Here is a 17,641-nt window from a genome sequence, read left to right as displayed (position 1 = left end):
TTATTATTCTATTGTCGACTTAATGAATCGTTAAAGCATGCTCATCGCTGCGAGTGGATATGCTGGTCGGAAACCAAAGCCGCGCCTGAGTCTTTGGAATACGCAGCTGTCTCGTACAGCCATAGCAAGACCGTCTCCAATACTCAGAAGTTAATACAGGTATCGATAGTGGCCAAAATGGCGCCGGTGGCGGTCCAAGCATGATTAGCACGTGGTTTTGTTGTGATGTTTCTTGTGTTAATTACGTCGTGTAATGGAGCGTTCGTATCGGGTTGTAATTCTCTGTTGTATATAATATTCTTATTCTTATTATTGAATTTGGTATTCCCAAGAAACTAGTTCGATTAATTAAAATGTGTCTCAGTGAAACTTACAGCACAGTCCGTTTAGGCCAGTTTCTATCTGATGCTTTTCCAATTCACTGCGGGCTAAAGCAAAGAGATGCACTATCACCTTTACTTTTTAACTTCGCTCTAGAATATGCCATTAGGAAAGTTCAGAATAACACAGAGGGTTTGAAATTGAACGGATTACATCAGCTTCTTGTCTATGCGGATGACGTGAATATGGTAGGAGAAAATCCAAAAACGATTAGGGAAAACGCGGAAATTTTACTTGAAGCAAGTAAAGCGATAGGTTTGGAAGTAAATCCTGAAAAGACAAAATATATTATGAATATGTCTCGTGACCAGAATATTGTACGAAATGGGAACATAAAAAGTGGAGATTTATCCTTCAAAGAGGTTGAAAAATTCAAATATCTTGGAGCAACAGTAACAAATATAAATGACACTCGGGAGGAAATTAAGCACAGAATAAATATGGGAAATGTCTGTTATTATTCGGTTGAGAAGCTTTTATCATCTAATCTGCTATCAAAAAATCTGAAAGTTAGAATTCATAAAACAGTTAAGTTACCGGTTGTTCTGTATGGTTGTGAGACTAGGACTCTCACTTTGTGAGAGGAACAGAGATTAAGGGTGTTTGAGAATAAGGTGCTTAGAAAAATATTAGGGGCTAAGAGGGATGAAATTACAGGAGAGTGAAGAAAGTTATACAACGTAGAACTGCACGCATTGTATTCTTCACCTGACAGGAGGGAAACGGACCTTTGGATTTTAAAAGGCACAAATATTGAAACTAAGCAGCTATGATTGGTTGAAACACGTCGTTCCGTATCGTTTTCTTGTATGTATTTGATGGTGCACTAGTAGGTCAAATTCTTTGAATTATATCACTGTCCACTTCTCTCCTCACCAAATGTTTTGTGAAAGAAAGTGAAATGACCATAAATCCCAAGATAATCCCATATGTCTGCTCTAACCTTAACTTTGTTAGTTCCTTAATGAAATCCTTACAAGGAAAGTGGTCACTCTCATAGCTGTAGCACGGCAGTTTCCCTGAAAGGAATATATTTAGATCTTTTTCCTTTCCGAGAAAAAATATAAAGCTATTCTTATATTCTTGTCTAATAATGCATATGCTGGCGCCGAAGTGAAATCAACTGCCTATTAAGGCTCGACATGGTCGACTATTTTTTTCTCCATTTTCCTGTTTGGTGAAAAGGAAAATGAATTGCCGTGAACGTCCATGAACTGAGTTCCTACCAAGTGTTTAAGCGCAACGTCATGGAGTCGTGTAGTTCAGGATTACAACTCATTTTCAACCTCTGGTGTGTCCAAAACTACTTTCGACCTGACAAATGGCGCCTTTAGCATGTTACCATAGCAACTATTAAATCAACCAATCACGAGAGATGCGTAACCATGGTAACGGGACGGTGTTGCCGTGCCTATGTTTACAAGTTGCACGTATATACAATGCCCGGGATGACTTTGAGTTGGCTGGTTAGCGCGTGAGTTATGTGATTTAAAAATATTGTTTAATTTTATTATTGTTTTAGTGTATCGATAATTATTGTGTTTAAATTATATTACACGTATTATCTTCGTTGTCATTGGTGTAGAGTGTGACTAGCGTGTGTTTTATAGTTTCTGCGAGAGTTTCTAAAAAGGTGACTTGTACAGTAGTGGCAAAAAAACCGGACCGATCCTTGTAGGTGATTTCAGAGCATTGGTCACTCCAGAGCACGATGGACTGGTAACTAAGACTTTAGTGGTTCGAATCCTGCCTGAGAAGGAAACTTTTTTTTTTCCTTATTCAAATTTATCCCCAATACTTTTCGATTGCAGCGATATTTTACTACTTAATTAACTTATTATTCCCAGAACATGAATTTTATCAGTAATCGTAAAATATTGCGAATAAATTTGAATAAGGAACAAAAAAAGTTTCCTTCCCAGGCAGGATTCAAACCACGAAAGCCTTAGTTACCAGTCTATCGTGCTCTGGAGTGAACAAGGCTCTGAAATCAGCTACAAGGGTCGGTCCGGTTTTTTTGCCACTTCTGTACAATGTCAGAAGGAAGGAAAAGCAGGCGGAGAACAAAGAATATTGTAGCCTACAAGGTGGCCCGTTAAAAGAGTCAAGCGCGAGAGATGATGTGTAACGTAAGAGAGTATTTTGATATTGAAAAAGATAACGGCGGGCCTCTTTTACGCGTAAGTCGTAATGAGAACTGTTGCTTGTATTAAAATTAATAAGAGCACTGTTATTGATAATGGAAAAGAAAAAGGCCGTATAGATGAAGATGACGCAGGGTCCTCAAGATTTGAAACTCAGGGGAAAAGTGGAGAAAAGTGTAACAAATATAAATGCTTCCCAGCGAGATGCTTTTCTAACAATATTACATGGACGAATATTGGCACTCATAAAAGTAAATTTAAACTTGTTTTTACAGTTTACAGTTCTTTCAACGCTTTTCTAGCAATATTACATTACATTGGTATATAGGGAATCTAAGGGTCGATTGTATAAACCCTTTAATCTTAGATCAGAGGTTAAATTGATCCTCGTTCTAACTGAACTTGGAATTTTGTGTTGTATAAAGTCTAATCTGAGATTAATTTGTCTTAAACTAAAGTCAACTTTGACTGAAGAAATTTCTCCGATTAAGTTAGATGATCCAAGTTCAGTTATTTATTTTCTGTTTGAAATATACGAGTGACAGATTGTGCAAAAAGAATAACCATTATTATTAATATTAATAGATATGGTAGGTACATTTATATATTAAATATATATTTTTTTCAATTTCTTTCCTTAATCTACAAACATTCTTATATTTTATAAGGCTTTATCGTGTTCAGCAGTATCAAATAACATAACCTATAATTATATTATGTTTATAATCATTAATTATTATTAATGTATATGATAGATACATTCATAAATTTTCAATTAACTGTATTACTAAACGAAAATTGTCGTTTTATGAAGCTTTATTATGTTTAGCAGTATCAAACACCATAACATGATAATTTGGAGAACGGTCAACCTTCTTCTTATTGTCCGTCATTATTTACAATGTACAAAACAAACCAGTGTCTCCAACGGAGTGTAAGGAAAGTCGGCAAAAAGTAATTGGAAAGTCGCTAGATTTCTCATTATCAACAAAGAAAGATTAAATTTTGTCACTATGGGGTGCTAAAAAAGTCGCTAAATCCCTATTTAAGCAATATAAAAGTTAAAAGAAATTGTCGTTGAAAAAGAGTTAAAGTCGCTATATTGGCAACACTGAGCAAACCTGTACAACATGGTCCGCGCATCACATACTTCACCTGTTTGTGCGATGTTGCCAAATCCTTTTCACGTGAACTTAGATTGCATTTGAACCAAGGTAATTTGATCGCAGAAAAGTTTTATACAACAGAAGAAGTGTCTGAACTCTGTTCACTTTCCAATCTTCGATCAGAATTTATCTTTAGTCAGGGAATTTTATACAATTGGGCCTAAGAGGTGAGAGGATTCAATCCGGCATCAGAATTGGAATCCGGTGTGGCTTAGTTGGATAAAGCGTCAGCACGTAGAGTTGAAAACCCGGGTTCCAGTCCCGGTACCGGAGAGAATTTTTCTCCGCTCCACCCATCCTTCATCATATGGTAATGCAGAATTCCTGTACGCAAATATCATACGTACTTCGGTACATCACAATAATATGATATGCGTAAATAATCACAAAGTTCACTAAAGGGAAACTAAGAGGTGGAACTTAAACTGAGAGGTTTCAATCCGGCATCGGAACTGAAATCCGGTGTGGGTTAGTGGATAAAGCGTCAGTACTTAGAGCTGAAAACCCGGGTTCGAGTCCCGGTGCCGGAGAGAGTTTTTCTCCGCTCCACCCATCCTTCATCATATGGTAATGCAGAATTCTGCATGGAAATATCATACGTACTTCGATACATCATAATAATATGATATGCGTAAATAATCACTTTGTGATTTAAGACGGCACTCATCCAGTCGGATCCCGACCACTTAGTCACTCATAGTGAGTGCACCTCTGCACATAGTGTGTTGGACATTGTGCCACTGTCACACATCTGTGACACAGTGCATGAGGGTTGGCCACTAAAGGGAAACTAAGAGGTGGAACTTAAACTGAGAGGATTCAATCCGGCATCGGAAGTGGAATCCGGTGTGGCTTAGTGGATAAAGCGTCAGCACATAGAGCTGAAAACTCGGGTTCGATTCCCGGTGCCGGAGAGAATTTTTCTCCGCTCCACCCATCCTTCATCATATGGTAATGCAGAATTCCTGACGCAAATATCATACGTACTTCGGTACATCACAATAATATGATATGCGTAAATAATCACTTTGTGATTTAAGACGGCACTCATCCAGTCGGATCCCGACCACTTACTCACTCATAGTGAGTGCACCTCTGCACATAGTGTGTTGGACATTCACACATCTGTGACAGTGCATGAGGATTGGCCACTAAAGGGAAACTGAGAGGTGGAACTTAAACTGAGAGGATTCAATCCGGCATCGGAACTGGAATCCGGTGTGGCTTTAGTGGATGAAGCGTCAGCACGTAGAGCTGAAAACCCGGATTCGAGTCCCGGTGCCGGAGAGAATTTTTCTGCGCTCCACCCATCCTTCATCATATGGTAATGCAGAATTCCTGATGCAAATATCATACGTACTTCGGTACATCACAATAATATGATATGCGTAAATAATCACTTAGTGATTTAAGACGGCGCTCATTCCGTCGAATCCCGGCCACTTAGTCGCTCGTAATGAGTGCACCTCTGTACATAGTGTGTTGGACATTGTGCCACTGTCACACATCTGTGACACAGTGCATGAGGGTTGGCCACTAAAGGGAAACTAAGAGGTGGAACTTAAACTGAGAGGATTCAATCCGGCATCGGAACTGGAATCCGGTGTGGCTTAGTGGATAAAGCGTCAGCACATAGAGCTGAAAACCCGGGTTCGAGTCCCGGTGCCGGAGAGAATTTTTCTCCGCTCCACCCATCCTTCATCATATGTTAATGCAGAATTCCTTAACGCACATATCATACGTACTTCTTTACATCACAATAATAATAAGTTTTTTATGAGTTTGTTTAATAACAGCATTTAGCTGGCAGCAGTCGGGATCTATGGCTTCTTTGTACGTACTGTTTTTATTGTGTGAAATTAACAAGGGCAGGAAGACTGCTGGGCAGTCAGTGACATGGAGCTTCATACTTCTCATTCGCGCTTTCCAAACAAAACTCTGCATCCGTGTCAGGTTTCTCTCGCATGCACTGCGTAACTGTCTGTGATCCCATTGAGTTAAGAATAAACATGACGCATGTCTTAAGGTCTTCTCCCCCCCCCCCCCCAACTGATTTAGGCATAGTTGGAAACGGTTTATCCTCAATGTAGGGCCATTGCGATTATACACACTAACATAAGTAGTACGCACAGTAATATTCTCAGATGTAAGAACTTTACGTTACTTGTACAATTACGCAGTTTTCACGTATTTTAACTGACATTTATTCTTTGTAGTTGTACTTTAATTCATTGTAAACCATATTATAAAAAAAAATTGAAATCTCATAAACAATTTAAGACTTTATATTTCGACACTAGGCATTGAAACTTTTGCGACATGATTTTGGAAGACTTCAAAGTACATTTACTCAGGCCAGTAAATTCTTCTCGTCCACACCTGTGGAGTAACTGTCAGCGCGTCTGGCCGCGAAACCATGTGGCTCGGGTTCGAATCCCGGTCGGGACAAGTTACCTGGTTGAGGTTTTTGCGGGGTTTTCCCTCAACCCAATACGAGCAAATGCTGGGTAACTTTCGGTGCTGGACCCGGACTCATTTCACCGGCATTATCACCTTCATTTCATTCAGACGCTAAATAACCTAGATGTTGATACAGCGTCGTAAAATAACCCAATAAAGAAATTCTTCTCCTAGGAAGTGTATGTTTGAGGTCCATTTATTTATTCCAGAGCCCCTTTCAACATTGGCCTTTGTATCTTACAAGGGACCTATTAATAAGCTTATGTTAAAAGCTCCCCTCAAACTGCACATGTATAGGTCTAGATTCTAGACAGTGTTTTCAGATTCAGTGAATTTGCCCTCCAAATATCTCAAAATTTCCCGATTTTGAGAAAAATTTCACACCTTAAAATATGTACTTTCGCTACTTTCAAATTCTTAAAAAAGTTTCGAAGACGAATTCTAAATAACAATAATAATAATAATAATAATAATAATAATAATAATAATAAATAATAATAATAATTAGTTTTAATCACCATTAAATTCATAAAATATAATACGGTTCTTTAAAGATAATGGCCTAATATAGCATTACATTCTTTAAAAATCATCAAGGGTCATAAATAATGCCCTATAACAATTATTGTCTTCTAAAATATTCTTCACAAGACTGTCTAAAATTATTAGTACAATTGTTTAATTCTTCAGGCCATTTATTGCAATGTTTCACATCTAAGGAAATATTTCTTTTCAAATATTTAAAAAAGACTGGGAGACTCTTTCATATAAAAAGAAAAAATAGTTCTTTTTTATTAACCTAACGAGTCTGTCAAAATGCAGATCATATGAAACGGTACTCAAAACCATGAAGTTTTAAGAACACAGTCTAGTGTATACAGTCACGAAGCTCAATACGTAGGGATTATGCATCCATAGATAGTTGCTAACCAGTAGGATCGCTACTCTCGCCTCATCACAAACAATGCGATCGTGTAATCACGGACATTGAAACGGGTACGAGGAGTTTCCTGCACATTGCTGTTTCATTCACGTACTGAAGGCAAGCAGTGGCGATATCATGTCGCTCTACAAATTCTGTCTCTACAAACAGTAAGAGGTGGTTTCGTAAAGAATGAGAAGGAGAGCTTTTTTGTTGTTCTGTCGGAGAAAATGTAATATGTTTACTTTGCTCAACGTTACATTTTACCGTTGCAACGGTTCAATTAGGAGTATATAGAAACATTAATTACCACGCTGAATAGACCTAATGTATTATTATTATTATTATTATTATTATTATTATTATTATTATTATTATTATTATTAGGCCTATTATTATTGACCACTAAGTATGTGTTTCTATAATTCTTCTGTACGTTTATGAATATTGATATATTTAGATCTTCAGCCTAGAAGGATAAAACTATTAGGCTTTATGTCAATTTTATTCTTAATCTTTAGACGAGGGTAACTATTTATTAGTTATTCATTTAATAATAACATTGTAGAAAAACTGTGCCAACGAACTGTTAAACGCCAGGAATTGACATGTCTTAAATCATAGCTAGAAGAGAAAGATGACATAAATAAATGTAAGAAGTCAGCTACCTAATGGGGTTTGAAATATCTCGTGCTATAAAGCCTTTTAATAGAACAGAATTTCTCAAAAGAGTAATGATTAAAATAGGTTAAATAATCTGTTCATAAGAATTTTTTAATTTTGAAAAGCTACGAATTTTTCGACCAAGTATCGAGAGAAGAATTCAGAAAATTCCTAATTATATTCAAGAGGAAGTTAAAAAAAAGAAGCAAGAAGAATCGTATATTATTCATTGGCTCTTGATGACAGCAGTGACATTACTGATACAGCAAATTGTGAGATTTTTATCCGCGGGATTGATCAAGATGTTAGTACAGGAACCGCCACTGGTTGTAGTTTTCATGCCAAGCACCTTTCCTCCGTCTCTTTACTTCATAGGCTGTCTGTCGCATGTAATCACTGCACTCGAGTTTTGGTCACCGCTGCTGTATATACTAGACTGTGTTTAAGAATCTCTTATCTACGTGATGTTATAGCGTTTCACAAAAAGAGGAATAATTTGAAATAAATTTACTGGGTTTCACAGTCATAACCTGTTATCTTTTTATATGGACGCAAGCAAAGCTGGAATTTCAGACGACGGGACGGGAAGGGACGGGACGCTGAGCTCGGCGTGAGGCAGCGTCGAACAAGCGGCCGCTCTGAGCACTTGCTGGCGATGTTGTCTGTGCGGCGACTTCCGCTTCTCATTCATATCTCCTGCGTGTGGCGCGGCAGCCCACTGTTACACGACTCACGCGTGTGCGTGCGTAAAGCAACTTGAGTTGAGCTAGGACAGGCGGCGCGCGTAACGTGAGCTATCAAGAAAACACTCTTGTTTGTCCAGGAGAAGTAAGAAACTTTTGAAAGAGACGGCAATAATAATAATAATAATAATAATAATAATAATAATAATAATAATAATAATCAAGAGTAATGTGTCTCAGTGAAACATACAGCAGAGTCCGTATAGGTTAGTTTCTATCTGATGCTTTTCCAATTCACTGCGGGGTAAAGCAGGGAGATGCACTATCACCTTCACTTTTTAACTTCGCTTTAGAATATGCCATTAGGAAAGTTCAGGATAACAGGCAGGGTTTGGAATTGAACGGGTTACATCAGCTTCTTGTCTATGCGGATGACGTGAATATGTTAGGAGAAAATCCACAAACGATTAGGGAAAACACGGAAATTTTACTTGAAGCAAGTAAAGCGATCGGTTTGGAAGTAAATCCCGAAAAGACAAAGTATATGATTATGTCTCGTGACCAGAATATTGTACGAAAAAATTCAAATATCTTGGAGCAACAGTAACAAATATAAATTACACTCGGGAGGAAATTAAACGCAGAATAAATATGGGAAATGCGTGTTATTATTCGGTTGAGAAGCTTTTATCATCCAGTCTGCTGTCAAAAAATCTGAAAGTTAGAATTTATAAAACAGTTCTATTACCGGTTCTTCTGTATGGTTGTGAAACTTAGACTCTCACTCTGAGAGAGGAACATAGGTTAAGGGTGTTTGAGAATAAGGTGCTTAGGAAAATATTTGGGGCTAAGCGGGATGAACAGGAGAATGGAGAAAGTTACACAACACAGAACTGCACGCATTGTATTCTTCACCTGACATAATTAGGGACTTAAAATCCAGACGTTTGAGATGGGCAGAGCATGTAGCACGTATGGGCGAATCCAGAAATGCATATAGAGTGTTAGTTGGGAGACCGGAGGGAAAAAGACCTTTAGGGAGGCCGAGACGTAGATGGGAGGATAATATTAAAATGGATTTGAGGGAGGTGGGATATGATGATAGAGACTGGATTAATCTTGCACAGGATAGGGACCGTTGGCGAACTTATGTGAGGGCGGCAATGAACCTTCGGGTTCCTTAAAAGCCATTTGTAAGTAAGTATAATCAAGAGTGTAATCGCGAAAAGTTTATTTTATATTACTATTATTATTATTATTATTATTATTATTATTATTATTATTATTATTATTATTGATTAATTAAAGTGTGTCTCAGTGAAACGTAAAGCAGAGTTCGTATAGGTCAGTTTCTGTCAGATGCGTTTCCAATTCAATGTGGACTAAAGCAAGGAGATGCACTATCACCTTTACTTTTTAACTTTGCTGTAGAGTATGCCATTAGGAAAGTCCAGGATAACAGAGAGGGCTTGGAATTGAACGGGTTACATCAGTTGCTTGTCTGTGCGGATGACGTGAATATGTTACGAGAAAATCCACAAACGATTAAAGGAAAATACGGGAATTTTACTTGAAGCAAGTAAAGAGATAGGTTTTGGAAGTAAATCCCGAAAAGACAAAGTATATTATTATGTTTCGTGACCAAAATATTGTACGAAATGGAAATATAAAAATTGGGAGTTTATCTTTTGAGGAGGTGGAGAAGTTCAAATATCTTGGAGCAACAGTAACAAATGTAAATAATGATACTCGGGAGGAAATTAAACACAGAATAAATATGGGAAATGCCTGTTATTATTAGGTTGAGAAGCTTTTATCATCTAGTCTGCTGTCAAAAAAATCTGAAAGTTAGAATTTATAAAACTGTTATATTACCGGTTGTTCTTTATGGTTGTGAACCTTGGACTCTCACTTTGAGAGAGGAACATAGATTAAGGGTGTTTGAGAATAAGGTGCTTAGGAAAATATTTGGGGCTAAGAGGGATGAAGTTACAGGAAAATGGAGAAAGTTACACAACACAGAACTGCACGCATTGTATTCCTCACCTGACATAATTAGGAATATTAAATCCAGACGTTTGAGATGGGCAGGGCATGTAGTACGTATGGGCGAATCCAGAAATGCATATAGAATGTTAGTTGGGGGCCGGAGGGAAAAAGACCTTTGGGGAGACCGAGACGTAGATGGGAAGGTAATATTAAAATGGATTTGAGGGAGGTGGGATGTGATGATAGAGATTTCATTAATCTTGCTCAGGATAGGGACCAATGGCGGGCTTATGTGAGGGCGGCAATGAACCTCCGGGTTCCTTAAAAGCCAGTAGGTATTATTATTGTTGTTGTTATTATTATTATTATTATTATTATTATTATTATTATTATTATTATTATTATTATTATTATTATTATAAACTCCGACAAGACGCTTCTCAAGAAATCGCCTGTATACCATGTGCTTAGGCCTATCTTACGCAATTAAAGAAATGAAACTCTTGAATAGTTCATTCTTTAACTGTAATATTTTTTAACCTTAAAACTAAAGAATAACGGTACAGTATTTTACAAACAACTTCAAATTAGTGTAACTCTGAAAATATTGAGATTAGGACACATTTATGTGACATTTTTTGCTCAGAATGTTTTCGGAAACAAGCTCCTTAAATGGCGGTAAATCCTCGTGAATCATCCTGTATATGGATCATTTGCGGAGACTAAGAGGAAGACAGAAAATAGGAAAAACTGGAGAATGCTGGGTTGCAGTGAAAAAGTGCCCTTGGGCAGAACACTATGGATGAATGAATTACGTATTTCCAAATAATATTAATTTATTAGTTTTAGGAAATAGCCTTAGTTACTCTTTTCAATTGCTATACTATTTATTTCAGTAGATACTTCATTAGTCTACTAGTACATTAGAATCAGCGCATAGGGTTGCACACTCTTGTAAGCTAATTTTCTATTTATTTATTTATTTATTTATTTATTTATTTATTTATTTATTTATTTATTTAACCTGGTAGAGATAAGGCCATCAGGCCTTCTCTTCTCCTCTGCCAGGGTATTACAACTACAATATTAAGAATACAATTACAATTATAATTACAATTACTATTATATTTACAAATACAATAAAAATCAAAGTACTGAAAGATTAACTGATTAATGAAAGCTAGACAGTTTATTGTAAAAGTTACGAAGAGAGAAACATTTTTTTATTAAATTAGTAAAAATTAAACCTACTCTACGCAGTAATAAAATGCTTAATAAGTTTGCTTTTGAACGATACTAAATTCCGACAGTCTCTGATGTCGCTGGGTAGCGTATTTCACAAGCGCGAGAGCGAGATTGTGTATGATGATGAATACGCTGATGTCTTATGTGTTGGTATGGCTAGTATGCGGCGGCTATTTTGCGTGCGTGTGAAGAGGTTATGATATGATGACAGGTAACTGAAACGGGAGGCAAGGTAGGTAGGTGTAGAGGTGTGAAGGACTTGGAAAAGGAGAACAAGAGAATGAACATTTATACGTTCGTTAAGCCGTAGCCAGTTTAGAGTTTGGAAGGATGGGGTAATGTGGTCAGCTCGACTGACATCGCAGACGAAGCGAACACAAGAATTATGAACACGTTGTAATTTTTGCGACTGGTTGACATTGAGGTCAGTCAGTAGAAAATCACAATAATCGAAGTGGGGCATTACTAGTGTTTCCACTAGTATTTTCTTGGACTGAAGTGAAGTTTATTACCGTACGTATTAAAAAGTACAGTTTTTCAATAAACATCCAAGATTGGGGGGGGGGGGCAAAGTTAAGGCATCCTACTGTGAGCTCAGACTGCGAAGTTGACGTCGCGGTACATCCGAATACGCTAGCAGAGTCTGTAGTGGAGATAAAGGTGTTGGCGAGTTGTTGTAATGTAGCAAACGTTTCTCTCTGACATAGATTTATTATGACAAGGCACCACAAGTTTTCCCCGAAACAATAAAATGTCCGTGCTCAGTTTACAGGAAGAATAAAAATGAAAATAAAATTGGTAAGAAAAAAAATGACTAGCGAGAGTTGTTACTCGAGACTCGCCGCGTGGCGCCACAACTGCGACGTGGCAATAAAAGGCTCATTACCATAAAAAGCCCCGCACTTCGGAGGTAGGAATCTTTGCATTGTTGCCAAATGCCACGCCCTGAACTAATTACACGTACAATAACGAGACTTCGGTTTCGTTTGTTAACTGTCTACCTTTATTGCAACTCGTCCAATATTGCGAGAGACTTTAATTATTGGTTTGATCTCTGTTTTATGTGCTCTTTGGAGAAATCGATCGCGGTGGTCTACCTTCTGCAACGCCCAAACTGCTTTAAGATGAGAATGAAATTTATCACTGGCCCAGAGTAAACACAAGGACAGTTGTTGAGCTGCATTTCAATCTTTACACGTCATTCCAGAGTCACTTGCAAAGACTGAAAAGAGATGGGCAAAATTTGACCAAAATTCTGTCATTCAGTGCAAGGACCCTGTAACTCTTCTGAGAAAATCAGAGTTAAGGATACACTATGGTGAAATAATGGCGAAGAATTAAGAAAATCGACTTAAAAATGTATTGGTTTGATTATCTGGTAGCCTGTTGTATTGTAGGGCAGAAAAATGCTTTGCCATAAATGGACGTCACATTGAGTAGCTCCTAATGAAAAAGTGTACAGATCTCAGAAAGTATGTCTTGTAGGACCCATGTTTATTAGGGCCTAGACTCTTTTTCTTGTTTTGATGCATACTATCACCTCCTAAAATATTGGATAATCTTTTTAACACCCTGTATAATTATAAGGGGAATTGTTGAGAGTTGGTGGAACGACCACCACATAAGTTCTGCAACATGCAACGCCACCTACGACGAGGTTTGAACTCGGATCCCCTTTCGTCGCAATCTAGCGCTCTTCCAACAATCTATCAAGACAGCTGGATAGACGGAATAGTTAAGTGTGACAGTTTGTGCCGAAGGTAGTGGCAGTGTTTGAAATTGTCATACTTTTTGGGTGATTGCTGCAGCACCTAATTAGCAATTACGTGTTTATGTGCAGCCTGCATTTAATGACCTGTTTATTTGAATCCCGACTTGCATTCTTGCTACACAGTTTTGTCCTTGAAGACAAACGAACATTGTGCTACCAATAGCATAATGAGTTGCATAATGAACGTACTAATTGCTTTCCCACCTTATTATATTGCACAATATGTACCTTGACCGGCGCTACAGTTTCAGTGAGAGATGGACAAATAGTAATATGCGTTACAAGAGCGGTATGTTGAAGTTTTCATGTTCGAGGAAAAGTTTGAAAAAGCAAACGTAGTTGAGCTTTTTTAATTTCCAAGAATTGAAAGAAAACATACCGCTCGTGTATCGTACATTATTTTGTGCGAAGATCGTTTATTACATACCTGAAAGAGGAATTTCTAATTAGTTGCAATGAAATCTCCATCTTGGTTTCTGTTCAATGACGGCAAATTTGCAAAACAAAAATATCTATCTTCAACATTGTTGCTTTAAAATATTTTCTGTGTTTACTATACTCCAGCAGGCCGTGATATACGTCTGTCTTTTTTTCCCCCCCAGTCTATAAATGCGAACTTAAAACAAACGGTAAGGTTATGTAATTATTTATTTTTCATTTTAATATTTTAACAATATTATTTATATAACATATTGCAGTAATAACATCGGCAAGTTTGTTGATTTTTTCACGGCTTCCTTAATGTTACTTGCATCACGAATGCAGTAACTTTAGTGGAGTTGTAGAGTTTACTTAATTTTTACAAATATTTAAGAACAATAATTAACAGTGCAATTTAGGTGAAATTGCAGTGGTAAGTTTCCAATTTATAATTATTATTATATTGAACGTCTCTAAAAATAATATGTTAAAAGCCTAAAGTAGTAAAATCAATATGGCACTTAAGCGGTAAGAAGAGGAAAATTGTTATGTGTGTGGAATTTTAGACTTTCCGCGGATTGGTTTTGTGAGGAAACCAAGCAAATACGCACCATCTCTCACAAAAGCTTATTAATTTATATTCCCATTACTACAGTATTTTCAAACTTTTGAGTCAATTTGTTGTTGAATAATATTCAAGGGGAAAAAATTGTCCCGGGACCGACTATCCAACCCGGGATCGGGTATCCAACCCGTGACATTTGACTACACGCGTCAAAGCATTACCACTGACAAACATTCTGATGAGGGCAGATAACAAAATTAATTTTTTTCTTCCACCATGCTAATGTCAAAAGAAGTGCTTATACTGTTCTCCAACCAGGAGATTAACCGTGAAAGGAATGCGCTTACTATTGCGTCATCTATTGGAGCGAAGTAGATAATAATATTACCGTTATAACGTCAGTTTAAAAAACATGCGCTCTCCTGCATATGTTATTTCCTGTATGGAGGGATTAAAAGACCAGGAGATTAACCGTGATCTAATTTTGTAACTAGGGTAGTATAAGTATGTGTGTATCGGTGTTATCGTTTGTGCTTTGAGAGTTAGACAATGAAGATATGTGTACCCACGTGTGTGACCTTATGACATTAACATTCATTCATATCATTGCCCCGCTGTGTCTCATTCCCCTGAGACTTTCTCTTGGTTGGAGTACAGTACATATTTGGCCACTCGACTGTAATTACGAGCGCCTTAAAAAATAAGTTCGCCAAGGCCCATTTAACAGAAAGAAAATATAATTTCATTGGTAAAATTTATTGGAACAGACACAGCAATAGCTATTGGTGAGCTATTTTTCAACATATTTCCCACCGGAATTAAGATATTTGTCGTCATGGGATCGGCAGAGAGAAGCAGAAGGCTGTCAAACGCTGGTTCCGATCCCAGGCTGCTGACTTCTACGACACAAGGATACAAAAATTGATCATATGTTATGACAAATATCTAAATTCCAGTAGGGGATATATTGACAAATAGCGCAACAATTGCTGTATCTGTTTCAATAAATCGTTTCATGAAATTGTGCTATTTTTCTGTAAACGGCCCCAGGGAAAATCACTTTCTGGACGCCTCGTAATTGCGGTCGAGTGGCAAAAATTTGTATAAGCACTTATTTTCACATTATTAACATGGTAGAAGGAAAAAAAAAATAACTTTTTTTATCTGCCCTCATCAGTAAAGCTCGGAACTTGGGGACTTGTGTGTCATGTGCGTGAGTAAGATTACAGGTGCAACGAACACAAAGCTCGTGCTGCAAGTGCTCAGGGACAGTCGTGTGTACTAAGAAAGTGGTCACATCAAATGACAAGAAGACGGATGAGGAAACCCTTTCATGTCGAAGCCAATGTCGTTCAGAGAATTACAGGTAAACGGTCTGTTTTGAGGGATTCGAATGGGTATTATAGAAGTTCGAAAATACAGTCAATTTTCTAAATTTTAAGTAAAGAATTTTGTGGAGGAATTCGGAGGAAATACATTACTTTCTTCGAATCGAGAGTTTATATTTTGTAAGTTGTGCCACACACAAACTAGAGGCTGGAAACGGCGAAAGACATTGCAGTCCCTTAAATCGGTGGAAAATTTGTCCATAGCCATGAATCAAGTCGTAGAGGGACCTGCCCTAGTAGTGAGACACAAGCTGAAAACTATTTTTGAGAAAAATTTACGATATACTTATCTTTCTCAGATACAAGATCAGCTAGCAACTGCTGGATATCGAACAGAAAACAGTGACAGTGAAAACATTCAGTATAGTAAGTTTTCTCCCGTCACTTCATGTGAAGTGGAAATAAGTTTTTCTCGTTTCAAATCATGTTTAACTAACAGGCGAAGAAGTTATGGGTTCGAAAATGTTCGAATGTACGTAGTCATACACTGTAATAAAATGTACAGATCAGAACAGTAAATTTTATATATTTCTTATTTTTATTTTCATGATGTATATGCTATAAAATTACGTGCTTCAACCTACTTAATACTATCAATATGTTGTTCCAATCAGAAACCACTTTTATAGCAGACCTGACAGTACCTTCGTGCTGGAAGCGGGAGTTTGTTGACATTGAAGTCCGGTAGCTTAGCGCATGCAAAGACACAAGTCCCCAAGTTCCGAGCTTTGCTCATCAGAATGTTTGCTTGTGAGGTATTCACGAACGATACACAGTTCTACCCTTATGTCCACATATAGCTCAGTGATAGAGCGTTGGCGCGTTTAGCCAAAGACCCGGTCCCGGAACAATTTTTTCCTTGAATATTATTGGAATCAGCTTTACGGTAGTCAAACCTGGAAACCAGATTCGCAATTTGTTGTTGTTTAGTCAACTGTCCGAAGACAGGTCTGAACCTCACAAGTGATACCAAGAAGGCAGCACTTATGAGGCACTAGGCCGGGAGATAGTGGGGTAAGGTGGCGAGTTCCTTTCCCTCTCTATTGCATACATCGCCGACTAGCTTCATAGCTTCATATTACGAATACACTAGTCAAACTTTAGATGCATGCTCTTCCTCTGGCACATATCATCAAGTGAGATGTACTGCCTGATAATGGATGTACGTATCAGCCAGAACCTCAATCAGAGGATTTTGAGCCAATGTGAACTAATTTTTTTTAAACTTTGTCGCAAGGAGCCTTTTTAGTGACGTCTATGTAAAATATACAGTATTTTTTAAATATAATTTCAAAACTGTTAGTCCTAATGGCACCAACTTTTGTATAGTTGATAGTATTGTAGCCATGTTTATGTAGATTAAAATTCATAAATTTGGGATGAAAATTGTATAAATATGTCATATGTGTCCCCTTAAAGAAAAATGTAAGCATTGTACAGTCCCAGAAAAGAAATTGGCCCGACTTTTGAAGTTCCTTACAGAGCACGATTCACATCACAACGGTTTTCAACTCAGTATCATATACTCAATTAGGCCTATCATCTTATTCTGTGTAAATACTTTAACATTTAGTTATTAACTTTGTTACGTAATCTTAATAAAAAGATATACCGTATCACAGCCTAAGCAGTTGAAATGTGAGAGTTGTTCAATTGTTTTGCTTATTTTTCCACTCTAATTCTGATACGAGTTTACTGTTTTTCATCATCTTGAGTTCCTCAATACCTAGGCAGTAGACATGGCATAAGCTGATATGTACATTATTTTACAGGAGAGCAGTTTTAAAGTCGATTCTTTCAGAAAAAAAGGGATACATTAGAATTAATATATATTTGTTTTATTA

The 17,641-nt window shown here is 37.3% G+C and overlaps 1 protein-coding gene and 1 non-coding gene across 2 annotated transcripts in view; both read left to right on the top strand.

Annotated features, from left to right (window-relative positions):
* Positions 1-17,641, top strand: part of sog (short gastrulation) — a 456,679-nt gene that overhangs the window by 226,920 nt on the left and 212,118 nt on the right. The gene's annotated exons all lie outside the window — the stretch shown is intronic.
* On the top strand, positions 5,291-5,362 carry TRNAY-AUA (transfer RNA tyrosine (anticodon AUA)). Its single transcript has one exon. It is a non-coding gene; the product is annotated as a tRNA-Tyr (tRNA).

Source organism: Periplaneta americana, chromosome 6 (assembly GCF_040183065.1).
Source record: "Periplaneta americana isolate PAMFEO1 chromosome 6, P.americana_PAMFEO1_priV1, whole genome shotgun sequence".
NCBI lineage: Eukaryota > Metazoa > Arthropoda > Insecta > Blattodea > Blattidae > Periplaneta > Periplaneta americana.
This window is presented reverse-complemented; position numbering and strand designations above follow the sequence as displayed.